The sequence below is a fragment of the Mytilus californianus genome, unplaced genomic scaffold (assembly GCF_021869535.1).
Source record: "Mytilus californianus isolate M0D057914Y unplaced genomic scaffold, xbMytCali1.0.p SCAF_85, whole genome shotgun sequence".
Classification (NCBI taxonomy): Eukaryota; Metazoa; Mollusca; class Bivalvia; order Mytilida; family Mytilidae; genus Mytilus; species Mytilus californianus.
This window is the reverse complement of record NW_026262740.1, coordinates 236,435-255,059: the sequence shown is the minus strand read 5'-3', so window position 1 is coordinate 255,059 and position 18,625 is coordinate 236,435. Positions and strand designations below refer to the sequence as shown.

Below are 18,625 nucleotides of genomic sequence, written 5' to 3'. Positions count from 1 at the left end.
CAGAACAACATGTCAGAAGCTCATAAGAATAGATGTTAAAAATGATGAGTATACATAAATTGTACGGTTTTTTTCTTGCATGAAATCAATCTTTTTTTATTAAACACTTATACTAAATTCATTCCAATGTCTGAAGGGAGAATGTATATTTGTGTATATACTTTTTACAATTAAAATCAGCGGTCATTGGTCAGTCACCGATCAGTAAAGTGTGCGTCATATTCACGTCACAAATCCGTCAGACTTATAATAAAAAAAATGACTAAATGGACTGATCGGAATGATTGAACTTTCTACGTCACATTTGGAACTCATACAAATTACAGAATCTAAGTCTCGTTTCTTTTAATTAAAATGGCGCCACAGAAAATACGACTCGTTCAAGCACGAAAGCTTGACATTTTATTAATAACCATTCAGCAAAGTTTTACGATTTTGTTAGAAGAGAAGAGAAATATGCAGATAAAACAATAATTTAAAGATTATTAAAGAATTGTGATTGTCGTTTATATTTAGGTTTTTTTTTTCAAACGCGATAAGTGCTAAACTGGTGTTTATCGCGATTGTTCTTAAAAAAAACAACCCACTGCATTCCATATATTATTGTATTAATAAACCTTGTATAAGGTTCCATTTTAAGGGTATATTCTAGAAGAATTTATTTCTTCATATCCATGACAGCATCGAATGGTTTTATGATGTACATGAAAAATGATATTTCGTTTATGTGGCAATATAAATTCATGAGTAAATGACTTATGAAGTTTTCTACTACTCAGACTATATAATACTTCACCAGTGTCTGAGCAAAGTTGTTGAACCAGGATTATGTCAAAGAACGTCTCTTTTTTTCTAAAAAAAGTTCATCGGGAGATACCAAGACCTTCATGACCTTGTTGATAAAAATATTCAGTAGCAACTTCACAAATAATACACGATGGCATTGACGTATAGATTCTAGGTACTGACGTTGTTTATCAATTTTAAATACGTGTTATAGTCTTCTTTTATTTGTCTTTGTAAATTATTACATTTAATTTTTGGGTAATATGGTAAACTTTTGTATTCTTTTTTTGCCTATGTGCTTTATATGCCTTTTAGTTTTTTGTTTTTATTTGTTTTTTTTTTATAGTGATTAAGGTTATAGCACAATGTTGACTGATGTACCGCATTTTTTGACATTTTTACCTAGTGTCTTTGTTTTGTTCACACAATGTAGTCAAAAAAATGGATTTTTTTTTGCGACTGTCATACAAGTGAGAAGTTTAGCTAGCTATAAACCATGTTTATCCACCATTTTCTACATAAGAATATGCCTGTACCACGGCAAGAATATGACTGTTGTTACAATTTGTGTGATGTGGTTGAGCTTTTGATTAGTGACTTTCCATTTTGGAATTTTTTCGAAGTTCGGTATTTTTGTTAGTTTACTTGATATATACTCTTTGTTTTGACGCAAGCGTTAAACGACAGTTATAACCTTTTTTTAAAGAAAGATAACAAATAGTTTAATACATAATGAAAACGTGATCTATACAAAATCAAAAAAGCTGTATACATTGCTTATGCCTATGTTCGTTTTTTTCAAACTTGATTGTTTATCAAAATTGTGCAAAATAATCTTTCAAATCATTCAGCTAATGATTCACGTTTCAAACATTTTTACAAGAAGAAATCAATATATATTCTAAAATTGTATAACGAAACAAATCTTTACACATGCCTAACCATTTAAAACACCTGCATTGTATGATCATTGGAAAATTGTTCTGAAGGAAAATGTTTACATTCTCTCATTCTTTTTGTCCGAATATATTAATTTCAAAGTTTGAGATTTTGAATAAAGATACACGACTTAAATATCACATTCCGTAACTTAAAAATTAAAAAAAAGATATTTTACACGAAATTTTCCTTGTGTAAATGTTAAGGTAAAATGTAGACGTATTCAAGACTTTGATTATTTCAATTTCAATAGTTACAAAAAGTATTTAAAAAATCTTTCTCTACTTTTTGTGCTTTTTTCACATTTCCTGATCGGTGTGAGAAAAATATTTTTCCTCACTAGTGAAAAATCTGTTCTCGGCAAATGATTGGTCGAAATTTAATTATAACGTCAAATTTTCTTGGTTTCTTCTGAATTTCCTATTGTGACGTCATGAAAAAAGGGGACCATGCCTGATGACGTCACATATAAGGAACACAGCTTTCTGCAACTCTTTGAAAAGGAATGCTAAAAATCATTAGAGAAACAGATTCCACCACTCTAACTCGTGCATGCTCTCCTTTTTATAAGCCTTTTTTTCATTTCTGAACACTATAATATTCCGGAGACATACGGAAGGTTTAATTGTGAGTGTTGTTCATACATTGTTGTCAATATAATGGAATTTTATGCGACTGTCTTACAAGTTAGAGGTTAATATAGCTATAAAATGCCTCTACAAAGTCAGGAATATGACAGTTGTTATCTCTTCGTTTGATGTGTTTGAGCTTTTGATTTTGTCATTTAAATAGGGCCTTTCCGTTTGGATTTTCCTCTGGGTTCAGGTTTTTTTTTTTTTTTTTTTTTTTTTTTTTTTTATTTTACACCCCCAAGGGTGACTGGGGAATAGAAGTATGGTCACCATTGGTCTTCCTCCGACCGGCAGTAAAACCCTTGCTAAAGTGGGGCGTCCGTTTGGCTGTGCGGGATGTACAAATTTGCAGCCACGTCCGGTCAGAATGGGGACGTTAAATCCGATGCCTCGTGTAAAGAGAGTGTCACGCTCTTTGCACGTTAAGAACCCTTGCAACAACTCTTCGAGGGGTCCGTAGGTGACCTGCTGCAAGGCTAAATTTCTGTCCCTATCCAATATACCCTCATTTCCCGTGGCAGTCTAAATTTCTCCGACCTTGATCCCTGACGCCCGTATTACAGAACCTACCTATTGTGTTTATTGTTAATTTGTTCTCGTCCTGAATATGCATGAAATATTTGCCACTGGACGTTAAACAACCAACAATCAATCAATCAATATTATTTTACTTTTTGTTGCCACGGTTGTCAAATTTCATGGTAAACCCTTAAAAAGTTGTTTTGTATGAGGTGTGTTGGTGTTTACAAACTTTTAAGTTACGAAAAATATTTACTTACACTTTGAGAAGTAAGCGTTTGACGAGTATATTTACTATTTAATTTAAATAACGATAGTTGATAGCTGTCTGCTTTACTTCATATCAAACATCTTCTTGAAGTATATAATAAAGTGAATATGATTTGACTTTTTATCAACCCTCAGCAGATCTCTCGGGGTTATATTGTTATCTCGAGTTGATTTAGATGTGATATTGAAAAGCCATATGATGTTCTCTATTTTTCTTTGAAAGTCAGCAAACATGATTTAACATTTGCACGATGCTGTATAAACCAATCAAAGTAACGCATTTTTCCTATCAATTATTCGTATCACAATCTAATAAATGTCTATCCATGCGGAAAATAGACAACAGCCCTAAACCAAGAGAATTAGAATTATGATAGTTTTATTTGTCTGGTGTACAAGCACATGTTGCCGGGTTCAAATATTAACTTCTTCTAGTCTCAAGTTTCCCATTCATAATCAGACTGGCAACATCATAAACGATAACCTTTACATTTTCAATAACGCATGTGACGAGCTTATCCTAACTGACTAACTACTGTCGTTGTTCATCTCTGTTAGTTTGATAAACTTTGACAAAAAGAATTTAACAATTATATTTAACAAACACTACATTTAAATCTAAACAGCTTTTCAATCTATTTGAGTACGCGTTACTTAACAAACCAAAAAGTTCATGATCATGAATGTTACTAATCTATATTACTAATCTGTTTCTTGCTACCGATTTTTGAAAGTCAACCAGAAGATACTATTCAAATTTATAAAATTATCTACATTTTTATAAGAACTTCAATTAAATTTATACTACAAATTCTTATCATCAGCCCTAAAAACTAGAACGGTGAGAGAACTCACGAAGGATGTTCCCTAATGCACATCATCAGGTAGTGATCTACAACTTATTAAAGTTTCCTCAATCTGTTTAGTCGAATAGGAATCAGGCTTACAAGTCACATGGACATAAAGACAAACGGACGGACGGACTTTGCTTCCTGTATGCACCACAAACACTATGCATGGGCTGGCGGAGGGGTGTTTACAAAAAAAAAAAAAAAATACAATCAGACAATTGCATACCTTTGCTTATAATGTTAAGAAATTAAAAATATCAGTTTTTGACATTAGTGGAAAAATTGAGAATATAAATTTAAAAATCTCTCAAATATTGATGGAAATTAAAATATCAATAGTTATTCCTAAATATAAGTGAAGATGATAAACCATAATGTCATTTTATAAATACCATATCTTAATTATTAAGTTAATGATCAGGATCATTACAAATTTCACACAAAAATAATTCATTAATATATATCAATTTCTGTTCATAGCGAAACATTTCGCATGCCTAGTTCATACCAGTAGTTGTATTCATGATTGATTGATTGATTGATTAATTGTTTGTATCTTAACGTCTAATGATATTATATTTCATGCATTTTCAGGACGAAAACACAGTAACAATATATACAATAGGTAGGTCCTGTAATAGAGGCCGTCTTGGATGAAGGTCGGGGATATTTGTACTGTCACGGGAAAATGAGGGTATATTGGATTGGGACATACATTAAGCCTTGCAACAGGCCACCTACGGACCCCTCAATGACGTGTTGCTTGGGTATTCACCGTGCATAGAGCGTAGTAATCTCTTTAAACGAGGCATCAGATTTAACGTCCCCGTTCTGACCTGATGTGGCGGCGAACTTGTACATCCCGCACAGCCAAACGGACGCCCCACTTTGGCGAGGGTATTACTGCCGATCGGAGGAAGACCAATGGTGACCATATTTCTATTCCCCAGTCACACTTTGGGGTTGTATTCATGTGAATATGTTCCTGAATGAAATAGTTACATTGACTCATTGTTTTATCTAATGTTAAAGTACTTTTATTCGTGGTATTAATTGTTGTTATTTCAGCAAAATTTGCATGTTCGTGGGTTCTTAAAATCGTGGATGTAAATTATTATAAAATAGACTAACAACTTTAAAGAGACATTTTTAATGATAGAATGAGACATTTGCCCCCAAGGGTGACTGGGGAATAGAAGTATGGTCACCATTGGTATTCCTCCGACCGGCAGTAAAACCCGTGCTAAAGTGGGGCGTCCGTTTGGCTGTGCGGGATGTACAAATTTGCAGCCACGTCCGGTCAGAATGGGGACGTTAAATCCGATGCCTCGTGTAAAGAGAGTGCCACGCTCTTTGCACGTTAAGAACCCTTGCAACAACTCTTTGAAGGGTCCGTAGGTGACCTGTTGCAAGGCTAAATTTCTGTCCCTATCCAATATACCCTCATTTCCCGTGGCAGTCTAAATTTCTCCGACCTTGATCCCTGACGCCCGTATTACTGAACCTACCTATTGTATTCATTGTTAATTTGTTCTCGTCCTGAATATGCATGAAATATTTGCCACTGGACGTTAAACAACCAACAATCAATCAATCAATATTATTTTACTTTTTGTTGCCACGGTTGTCAAATTTCATGGTAAACCCTTAAAAAGTTGTTTTGTATGAGGTGTGTTGGTGTTTACAAACTTTTAAGTTACGAAAAATATTTACTTACACTTTGAGAAGTAAGCGTTTGACGAGTATATTTACTATTTAATTTAAATAACGATAGTTGATAGCTGTCTGCTTTACTTCATATCAAACATCTTCTTGAAGTATATAATAAAGTGAATATGATTTGACTTTTTATCAACCCTCAGCAGATCTCTCGGGGTTATATTGTTATCTCGAGTTGATTTAGATGTGATATTGAAAAGCCATATGATGTTCTCTATTTTTCTTTGAAAGTCAGCAAACATGATTTAACATTTGCACGATGCTGTATAAACCAATCAAAGTAACGCATTTTTCCTATCAATTATTCGTATCACAATCTAATAAATGTCTATCCATGCGGAAAATAGACAACAGCCCTAAACCAAGAGAATTAGAATTATGATAGTTTTATTTGTCTGGTGTACAAGCACATGTTGCCGGGTTCAAATATTAACTTCTTCTAGTCTCAAGTTTCCCATTCATAATCAGACTGGCAACATCATAAACGATAACCTTTACATTTTCAATAACGCATGTGACGAGCTTATCCTAACTGACTAACTACTGTCGTTGTTCATCTCTGTTAGTTTGATAAACTTTGACAAAAAGAATTTAACAATTATATTTAACAAACACTACATTTAAATCTAAACAGCTTTTCAATCTATTTGAGTACGCGTTACTTAACAAACCAAAAAGTTCATGATCATGAATGTTACTAATCTATATTACTAATCTGTTTCTTGCTACCGATTTTTGAAAGTCAACCAGAAGATACTATTCAAATTTATAAAATTATCTACATTTTTATAAGAACTTCAATTAAATTTATACTACAAATTCTTATCATCAGCCCTAAAAACTAGAACGGTGAGAGAACTCACGAAGGATGTTCCCTAATGCACATCATCAGGTAGTGATCTACAACTTATTAAAGTTTCCTCAATCTGTTTAGTCGAATAGGAATCAGGCTTACAAGTCACATGGACATAAAGACAAACGGACGGACGGACTTTGCTTCCTGTATGCACCACAAACACTATGCATGGGCTGGCGGAGGGGTGTTTACAAAAAAAAAAAAAAAATACAATCAGACAATTGCATACCTTTGCTTATAATGTTAAGAAATTAAAAATATCAGTTTTTGACATTAGTGGAAAAATTGAGAATATAAATTTAAAAATCTCTCAAATATTGATGGAAATTAAAATATCAATAGTTATTCCTAAATATAAGTGAAGATGATAAACCATAATGTCATTTTATAAATACCATATCTTAATTATTAAGTTAATGATCAGGATCATTACAAATTTCACACAAAAATAATTCATTAATATATATCAATTTCTGTTCATAGCGAAACATTTCGCATGCCTAGTTCATACCAGTAGTTGTATTCATGATTGATTGATTGATTGATTAATTGTTTGTATCTTAACGTCTAATGATATTATATTTCATGCATTTTCAGGACGAAAACACAGTAACAATATATACAATAGGTAGGTCCTGTAATAGAGGCCGTCTTGGATGAAGGTCGGGGATATTTGTACTGTCACGGGAAAATGAGGGTATATTGGATTGGGACATACATTAAGCCTTGCAACAGGCCACCTACGGACCCCTCAATGACGTGTTGCTTGGGTATTCACCGTGCATAGAGCGTAGTAATCTCTTTAAACGAGGCATCAGATTTAACGTCCCCGTTCTGACCTGATGTGGCGGCGAACTTGTACATCCCGCACAGCCAAACGGACGCCCCACTTTGGCGAGGGTATTACTGCCGATCGGAGGAAGACCAATGGTGACCATATTTCTATTCCCCAGTCACACTTTGGGGTTGTATTCATGTGAATATGTTCCTGAATGAAATAGTTACATTGACTCATTGTTTTATCTAATGTTAAAGTACTTTTATTCGTGGTATTAATTGTTGTTATTTCAGCAAAATTTGCATGTTCGTGGGTTCTTAAAATCGTGGATGTAAATTATTATAAAATAGACTAACAACTTTAAAGAGACATTTTTAATGATAGAATGAGACATTTGCCCCCAAGGGTGACTGGGGAATAGAAGTATGGTCACCATTGGTATTCCTCCGACCGGCAGTAAAACCCGTGCTAAAGTGGGGCGTCCGTTTGGCTGTGCGGGATGTACAAATTTGCAGCCACGTCCGGTCAGAATGGGGACGTTAAATCCGATGCCTCGTGTAAAGAGAGTGCCACGCTCTTTGCACGTTAAGAACCCTTGCAACAACTCTTTGAAGGGTCCGTAGGTGACCTGTTGCAAGGCTAAATTTCTGTCCCTATCCAATATACCCTCATTTCCCGTGGCAGTCTAAATTTCTCCGACCTTAATCCCGGACGGCCCTGTTACTGAACCTACCTATTGTATTCATTGTTAATTTGTTCTCGTCCTGAATATGCATGAAATATTTGCCACTGGACGTTAAGCAACCAATAATCAATCAATCAAAAAACCCCAAGAATTCAATTTTTGATGAAATCAGACAAAAGTTTAATTTAAGACCCTTTGGATCTCAATGTGGACCAACTTGATAAAGGAGCCCACAATCCAAAATCTCTCAATACATGTTAGATTCAGCATTTCAAAGAACTCCATTAATAATTTTTTTGTTGAATCAAACAAAATTTAATTTTGGACCCTGATTTGGACCAACTTGAAAACTGGGCCCAAAAATCTAATATTCAAATACAGGTTTAGATTCAGCATTTGAAAGAACCCTATATATATTTAATTTATGTTGAAATGAAACACAGGTTAATTTTATCCATAATATTTTCTGTGCAAAGGGAAATAACTCAAACTGGATAAATAGTTCTCTAAAATAAGATATGATGCAATTTTTCAAATTATAATCAATAATATAATAACAACAACCAGTGATGACTAAGTTCTCCAAAATTAGATATCATTTATCACTCAAACATTGCTAGAATCAGCATATCAAAGAACCAAAGAATTCAATTTTTGAGGAAATTAATCAAAAGTGTAATTTAGGACCCTTTGGACCTCAATGTGGTATTATCTTATTAATAATGAAAAGAAATACAGGTTTAGATTAAGCATTTCAAAGAACCCTATATATATTCAATTTATGATGAAATCAAACACAGTTTAATTTTGGACCCCAATTTGGACCAACTTGAAAACTGGGCCCAAAATCAGAAATCTAAATATATGTTTATTAATAGAAAATATAAGCTTAGTTTTTAAAGGAGTTTACTCCATCAAAAAAAAATATATATAGCATTCTGAAAATAAGTTTTTACAGAATAACAAACAAACTTGCCACAAAATTCTACAAACAATTTACCAAAGAAAAGAAGAAAAAAATCCAAGTTTTTTTTTATCATTAATACAATTTCATTTCAAAATCTATAAAACTTATCAGTAACAAGAAATAATTGTAACAGACTGCTGTTACGAAGTCTCCCAAACAAAGCTCCAATAATTCGTCATTCCCATTGTCGCTCTCCCTTTATTTCATATGATTTGTTTTTTTGTCCTGTACAAGAATATATATGGTTTAGGGGTAGGGATATTGACCATTTACAAGTTCTTAAACAGGATAGGGTGGGGGTGACCCCAGGGGACTTGCCTTATATTTCATTTGATTTGTTTTATGGTCCCATACAAGAATATATATGGTTTCCGCATGGGGATCTTGACCGTTTACAAGTTTTCAAAAAGAAGGGGGGTGGGGGTTACCCCAGGGGATTTCCCCTCAATTTCATTTGATTTGTTTTATTGTCCCATTGAAGAATATATATGGTTTAGGGATGGGGATCTCGACTGTTTACAAGTTATCAAAAAGAAGGGGGGTGGGGGTGACCCCCATGGACTTCCCCTATATATCATTTGATTTGTTTTATTGTCCCATTCAAGAATATATAAGGTTTAGGGGTGGGGATCTCGACGGTTTACAAGTTCATAAACAGGATGGGGTGGGGTGACCCCAGGGGACTCGCCTTTTATTTCATTAGATTTGTTTTATTGTCCCATACAACAATATATATGGTTTGGGGGTGGGGATCTTGACGGTTTACAAGTTTTCAAAAAGAAGGGGGTGGGGGTTTCCGCATGGGGATCTTGACCGTTTACAAGTTTTGAAAAAGAAGGGGGGTGGGGGTTACCCCAGGGGATTTCCCCTCAATTTCATTTGATTTGTTTTATTGTCCAATTCAAGAATATATATGGTTTAGGGGTGGGGATCTTGACTATTTACAAGTTATCAAAAAGAAGGGGGTGGGGGTGACCCCCATGGACTTCCCCTATATATCATTTGATTTGTTTTATTGTCCCATTCAAGAATATATATGGTTTAGGGGTGGGGATCTCGACGGTTTACAAGTTCTTAAACAGGATGGGGTGGGGTGACCCCAGGGGACTCGCCTTTTATTTCATTTGATTTATTTTATAGTCCCATACAAGAATATATATGGTTTAGGGGTGGGGATATCAACCGTTTACAAGATAAAAGCACATTCTCAAATTGAAAGGGGGTGGGGGTAAGAATATATATGGTTTAGGGAGACTTAATTATCTACAAAATGTCTAATAATGAACCGTAAATTTCAAATTTCATTTATACAGTCCTACTAGTAAATTTCAAACTTTATATATACAGTCCTACAGATCTTATCAGGAAACAGAAAATTTTAAAATAAATCTGTCACTCCAATGATATTATATGTTAAGATATAACCCAGATCTAATTAATAATTAATAATGTAATTAACTTCAAAATGTCTAATAATATAGCTTATAATCATTACCACTTAGGAAATAGATAATTTTCAAATAAATCTGTCACTCCAATTTTTATTGTGAGATAAGACATAATGCTTAGTCATAAAAAAGATAACAAGAGTAAAATATTTAAATATTGCACTTTTGGATATTAAAAATGGCAATAACTCACAAAGGAGATATACTTATATCTTGAAAATTGAACTAGACCTTCATTAAGTCCCAGGAAACAACATATTTACATTTGAAAACAATTTGTTAAAGCGTTTTCATGTTATTGTGCTGACACTGTTTGGCAGCCGCCCGTAGGCCCGCCCAGCCACCCGCCGTACATCACCATTTTAATAACCAATATTTCCTTCCAAAATCAGGTTAAAAATCACTGTATCAGTTTTCAAATTATTGTTTAGAAACCTAAAATGACAGGTCACAAACATTATACTATGTTTATGTTACATGGGGTAAAATAAAACAGGAAATACACAGTATTTATAATATATAAGCTGTAACACAATACCTTGTTAACCCAGGTATAACCTTCATTCTTCTGAAGAACTGCAGCTGAAACTCTTGCTTTTAATGAGCTGGTTCCACCATATGATCTACAAAAAGAAATTTCACAGTTAATATTGTAAAGCAGCTGTCAGAAGATTAAACTAGCTAAAATGATTATAAAACTGTTTCAGGGGGAATAACTGTTCAAACATTTTTGAATTGTTTACTTTTGTTTCATAAGATCTCATATTAGTTTTTAAAATTTTGAAATTATATCTTTAAAAGTTTTGGAGTTGAATCACAAAACCTTTGCCACCTGTCGTCTCCTAGGCCTGCCCCCGTCATATCAAAAATTTAATTTTATAAAGTGAAACTTAAATTCATGTTAAACCATTTGCACTGTTGGTTATTTTTTGTTTATACAGTGATATCAAAATGAAGGATTGTTTTTTAAGAATATGCTAATGATCATAGTTTAAAAAAAGAATTCTGCTAAGTCAGTTTTCAGAGAAAAAAATTCTGAAATAGTCAATTTTCTAATGACAGATAAACAGCAATCATCTCCTTTTGAAATTGAAAGAATTCTATTTTGTATTGCTATGTTTATATTCATTTTCTTTGTGTTTGATGTTGGGATTATTTTGGGATGTTACTGAAGGTTATAATCAATGTTTTTAGTTACTGACCTATTTTTTGGAGCCTTGCTTGCAACTATATTGTTGAAGTTTTCATTGCTCTGTGTTGAGCCTAAATCTACAAGTTGGCTTGATCTTTTCTTGTAATTTTCTGTCACTGTCTCTAACTGCTTACGCAGGTTCTCATTTGTCAATGGTTCACCTTTTGGGAGATGTTTATATCTGAAATGATATCAAAGAAAATAGTTGAAATGTAATACATTATATGAATGTTGATTTATGGCAATGTTTCAAATTGATCTATACTGTACAATTTTATTTACCTGTCCATTTAGTTAAATAGCTTGCTTGAATATTCCTAAAGAGGCTGAACTGTTTGATTCATTATGTATTGTAATGCATTTTTTTTTATAACAAGGATTTTGATTGGAAAACATCACATGTCTTCAGGGGGTAAAACTGATGATGTACCTGTTGGCTGAAATTTTTTGAGCTGTGCCACAGATGACATTTCCAAAATATAAAAACAACAAAAATGTGTCCCCAAGTACATGGATGCCCCATCCGCACTATCATTTTCTATGTTCAGTGGACCGTGAAAATGGGATAAAATCTCTAATTTGGCATTAAAATTAGAAAGATCATATCATAAGGAACATGTGTACTAAGTTTCAAGTTGATTGGACTTCAACTTCATCAAAAACTACCTCAACCAAAAACATTAACCTGAAGCGGGACAGCCGAACAACGAACCGACATATGGACGAACGGACGCACAGACAGACCAGAAAACATAATGCCCATAAATGGGGCATAAAAATTTATTGAGAAAATAAGACTTGTGCATAACAATAACTGTGTTGTATTTGAATATTTGCTGATGGTTTTATCTTACATTTTTTAGTCACCCGAAAACTCATTTGGTGATAGTAACATCACAGATGGAATAGTCCATTGGCAAGTATTCAAATACAACACAATTATTGTTCAATTCCAGGAAAAAATGTTCTTCAATTAACCATTACAAGTTTTTTTATTGTCTGTAAAATATTTTGGTCCTAATGATCCTATAATTGTATTTACCTGGAGAAAAACCTTTTGTTTTTGTTTGTTTTATAGAATGAGAGGATGTACTTGTTTTATTGTATATTGTTTTTTTTTTCTGCATTTATATGACAAAATTGGTTGTCAGCATTTAAAATAGCAATAACAGCTCCCAAATTTAACTTTTGTTCTGGCATATATCACTCATAATAAAAATATAAAAAAAAAACGTTCATATATATGTATAACATCCTTTAAATTTAAAAAAATTCAAACCTGTATGTTGATGGTTGCTTGGAATATGTGCACCAATCCCCAGAACAGCCTGACTGGTCTCCAAAGAGGTGAGGAACTATACTGTCTAATCTTTCACAAAGTTCATCCTCCTTTGACTGTTTTGAACTTATAGCATACATATAGCATCTAATTATGTAAGGAATAACTCCTTTCCCCTTCAGCTCTCTGTACTTATTTGCTGCTGCATACAGTTGTTTCGACAGATTTTTCTTGACATGGTTCTTGTCGTCTCTTTTTTTAATTTTTTCAAATTTTTGCTTCAGCCTTGATGTTGTTGTAGAGTCATTATCTGCGTGAATAATGCCAACTGTGCACCCTCTGTCGTCCATCCATGTAAAGCCATGTCATGCTCCATGCGTTTACTTGACCCTGTAACAAAAAAGGACATTGTAATTAATACAATTAATTACGTGAGAACTGTTTTGGATGACTGAAACATATTTCATCTCCCTTCTTATAACTTACAAAACTAAATTATTTGACATTGTAGTCTAAGAATAAGGTCATTTAAAGGTCATGGTGGTACACAACACACATACTTGATTTGTAAGCGCATAGCCATAAGGCGGTGTTATGACTATGCAATAATAAACCAAATATCATTGTCCTTTTTTCAAGGACCAAAACAAAAAGTTATGCTTTTGTAACTGTAATAGTTAAAACTAGACTCATTGAGATGGAAGCCATCTCTGTGGGCCTCGCTGTGAATAATGTGTGGAAATTTGTTTGTATCTTTACCATTATGGTCATGTGATTGTCAACAGAACCAAAGTTTTTTTACCTTGACCTTTGACCTAGGAAGTTGTACATACATAAAGACACAACCTCTGGTGTTGGGTACCCCCAAGGGTGACTGGGGAATAGAAGTATGGTCACCATTGGTCTTCCTCCGACCGGCAGTAAAACCCTTGCTAAAGTGGGGCGTCCGTTTGGCTGTGCGGGATGTACAAAATTGCAGCCACGTCCGGTCAGAATGGGGACGTTAAATTCGATGCCTCGTGTAAAGAGAGTGCCACGCTCTTTGCACGTTAAGAACCCTTGTAACAACTCTTTGAGGGGTCCGTAGGTGACCTGTTGCAAGGCTAGATTTCTGTCCCTGTCCAATGTACCCTCATTTCCGGTGGCAGTCTAAATTTCTCCGACCTTAATCCCGGACGACCCCTTTACAGAACCTACCTATTGTATTTATTGTGAATTTGTTCTCGTCCTGAATATGCATGCAATATTTGCCACTGGACGTTAAGCAACCAACAATCAATCAATCAATCTGGTGTTGGTTAATGTACATGTTAAGTATAAACTTTGAAATCATAATGGTTCTGAAGATATAGAGCAGACACAAGTTTCACCATAGGACATGGGTTGTCAACTGAAACCCAAGTATGAAATCATAATGATTTTCTTGATATAGAGGGGACACAACTTGTTACAGACGGACAGACTGGTCACTATAGGGCAACCTCCATTCGGAAAGATTGCTATAAAAAATTATTTGTTACAAATGTGTGTGCTAGCTATAGTTACGACTTGTGATATTCTTATTGTTGTCTGGATGACTAATTTGCATAAACTAAAACAGATCGTGGATATGGTGACGTTTTCACAGAAGGCTGGATTAACCTTAAATCTTTGGATTTTGCTGGAAAAAAACGTTTTAAAAAAATTGTTGTTTGTGTACCTTGCCAATTACTGTTGCATTGATGATTTGGAATTGTTTCCTTTATTCCCAAATGATGCTGGCATATACTGCAAAGTTTAGTTCTTATATCATAGTCTAGAATTTTCCCTGTCTTTACACCAACTAGACTGGAATGTCCTGAAAAATACGAAGTCCGTGTCCTTTTTAGTCACATAAGACGAGGTCAAAAACAGTTTCTGATAATTATATTCAAAATAGAAAAAAAAAGGATAATGTTTGCAAATATAACTTATAAGGTTTATCTATATGACACAGATGTAAATGGGAGTTTTGCTTAGCTTTTTTTGCTGTTTAGCCACAAGTTACAAATAAACCTAAAAATTCCAATGTCAGGTATCTGTTCCAATATCACAATCTACCTTATTACCAAATGTCATTGAAATAAAATAGTAGCTGAGAAATGGACCTTTAATTAGGCCATTAGTTTTCTTGTTTGAATTGTTTTACATTGTCATTTCTGGGCCCTAAATAGCTGACAATGCGGTATGGACTTTACTCATTGTTGAAGGCTGTACAGTGACCTATAGTTGTTAATTTCTGTGTTATTTGGTCTCTTGTGGAGAGTTGTCTCATTGGCAATCATTATGAATCATACCACATCTTCTTTTTTATACTCAACACATTACTGTAGGTTAGAATGGCCTACTTTTTAGTGAACCCCAATGTGCAGTACTACTAGTTATTCATATGGTATATCTATTGATCAAATATCATTGGTCTACCGTGTACAGTAGGTGAGACATGGACTTAAACATAAAAACTTAACTAAAATTGGGAGGAAAGGACAGATATACAGAGGGACAAGGGTAAACCTAAATGTACATGTACCTATGATTTCCATAACCTAAATAGTTATTTTGGACGAGTTTATTGATGTGTAAACTTGACAGAATTAAAGACTAACATGCATATTTTAATTTTTACATAAAGTCCTTCTGACTTGATTCAGTTTATAAGCAATTCGGTAACCAAGTGAGCGCACATCAATAAACTCCTCCACTTTTATTTCTATAATATTACTGATGTTGACATGATACCTGTGTTACTGTTATATTGCCAACCAGAGCCTCTTGTTTGCCAACCAGCATCAAAACTGCATTCCAATTCATCACTTGGGGAAATCGCTTTTTCTTCTGCACTAGCAGTTTTACAGGAATCAGATGCCTCATCCATAAGTGACAATGCTATACATTTCTCCTTCTTTTTCAGTGTCTTGGGATCAGGTGGGGGTATGTTACATGTGCTGAGAAAATTCACAACATGATCAGGACCCATTCCAGAGTGCATCATTGCTGAAATCATTATGATTTACTATGATTATCATTTTTTACCACCTACATACTGCATATATATATATATCTTTATCAATTAAATTAATTACATTTCAATAATAGAACTCAGGTGACAATTGATAGCGCTACAACCTAGTGAGCACACAAAATTCAATGTCAAAATTCATTATGACTTTTTTAATATTCAAGCAGAAATACATAGAAAATATAACTTCCTTACTTAAATCAATTTAAGGCCATCTTTAATAAATTATTGGTTTGCTGTTTACCAACTAGTGTGGGTATAAAGATAAGATTTTTTTTTTCTTTCTGAATGATGCTAAAAACCCTCTTAATTCAAAATAGTGTTATAAAAATAGAATAAAAGTTTTCATCCCGGAAATGAGAAAATCTTTTTCTTAGTTTACTTAGGCAAGTTTTTAATTAGAAAGAACAATATATACAGCCCCTGCAGTGATTTGTAATAGCTACGCTGTAAGCCATAGACATATTAGCAATCCTTGGTGTAAGTAACACTGTAAATAATAAATTACACCCCATACCCATGTCATGAGTTTGAGAGAAACTACTTTAAAAAATATTAAATGTGTCAGAATGATAAATAAAATAGAATTAATAATCTAACTTTCCTACTTTTTTCTTACAATAAAGCTTTTTGCACATACCAAGAGCAACTTTTGAGTTGATATCAAATGCTCCTTTTTCATTCCGCTTGCCTGTAGATACCAGTTTCATGCCAGAGCATATCTGACATACCACCTCCAAAAGACTACCTTAGCCGTACCTGTAAGATAAAAATGTAATATACTGAAAGGTAGCTGATATCATTTTGTTTTATCGTGAGGCCAAACTTAAAATATATGTTGTTTCCCCTTTTTAGACCTAAATTTTATATAGTGGGTAAGTACTGGGTAGGTACATATATACATGTACAAAAATGTACCTGAAGGTTCATGTAGGAAAAATATCTTATTTAATATTTATGAAAGGAAATTTACAAAAATGTCATGAAATTTACAATTTTTATTATTTATCAAGAGACTTGAAAGAAAACAACTACATTTTGTATTTCTATTTAGAATGTCAAAACAAAACTTTTTGAGTAGGGACATTTTTCTTGTGTAGGTTGCATTATATAAGGGGAAGGGAAAAGAAACAAATTTCTATTTATATAAGATGTGGTATGATTTCCAATGAGACAACTCTCTAAACAAATCTCAACAAGAGACCAAATGACTCAGAATTTAACAACTATCGGTCAGTAAAACCCATATCGCATAGTCAGCTAAAATGTATAATAGGCCAAGAAACAATCGCTGTCCTGTTAGTATTGATTTCCTACAAGGGTTTGGATTGAGAGAAAAATTGTAAAGATTTCTGCCAGCAGGACATATTTGAAAGTGAATTGCAATCATATTCCTACAAACTTCACATGGTTTTGATAGTTTGTAAAAAATGAAGGGGTGCTAAAAATTATTGTTTACCTCATTTCACCTACTATATCCTTCAGATGGAGTGGGGTGTTGCATCTGTTGCAGAAGAGTTGTTCCGCTAGCACTTCCAACTCAACAACCCTCCTGCCTTCATTCCATAAGATGTTTTTACTGTGTCCGATATCAGTTGAAACAGTAACATTGGAGGCTATGTTCTCAACTGATACCGGTATCTCTTGAATCATTGTCGGTTCTAATGGCAATTCTCCCCTCGTACCGTAATCATGGTCTCCCCATTGAGTAAATTTATCTCTCTCGTTCAAAGTGTTCATCCTTTTAGATTTTTTGAATCTGTCGTTCTTAATAAACCGACCGCGAACACGAAGGCGGTCGCAGTCGTCTGCCATTTTCTTTGTTTACCTTGTCTACCGATTGCGTAAAAAAAGAATCGGAACCGATTTTAATTACGCAAAATGCATGTGCTATAATAGGTCATGTGATACCCGTCCGTCTCTACCTTAAGTTAACGGGTCCGTTAGTTAAATAATAATCTTTATTGCAAAATTACACCCATAAGGGTCAAGCAATACAAACAAACAATTATACATTTTAGATACAATGCAATACAATACAATATAATAGAACATATTTTAAGAGTTCAATTATAAATTGTGTAAAAAACACAATCATAAGCTTAACGGATGCTTCGTGAATAAGCTCCCAGGACTAAAAGATTATGTCTTCATCATATAAAAATCACGCACAATCCCTCCTGTTAGGGATTTGGTATCATACCATCATTTTATATATGAGAAGAAATTAACCCGAAACATGCCAACAACAATTTATCGAATCTGCACGTCATACGGGTAAATGAAAAATAATTTTGTCGTTGGTTGTACAAAGAGTTGGAGGCATACCTCGATATCGTCCATGGTTTCATGCTATTGTTTTATACCGACCGTGCGAGGGCTGAATAGCCAGCCAAGGTCTTTAATCGCTTCCAGTAGCTATTGCTTTGTTATTTCTGATTTATTTAAATTCAAAGTCAGATATTGCAATTTTCCAACACAATGCGCAACTATTTCAGAACGAAACGAAATCATCTCGAAATATCTTTTAGATAGCCATAAAGGCAGTTTTGTCAGCAAACGATAAAGTTATTTTTCAAAATAATTTATTAGAAAAAGAATAAGGATAGTTGAATTTGTCGATCACGACACCCATGAAGAACAGAATAATTTAAACAATTCATGGTA

At 33.9% G+C, this 18,625-nt stretch overlaps 1 pseudogene; it reads right to left on the bottom strand.

The window, feature by feature from the left end:
• Positions 1-10,870: 10,870 nt before the first annotated feature.
• Positions 10,871-17,422, bottom strand: LOC127713886 (uncharacterized; annotated as a pseudogene).
• Between the last annotated feature and the right edge of the window lie 1,203 nt (positions 17,423-18,625).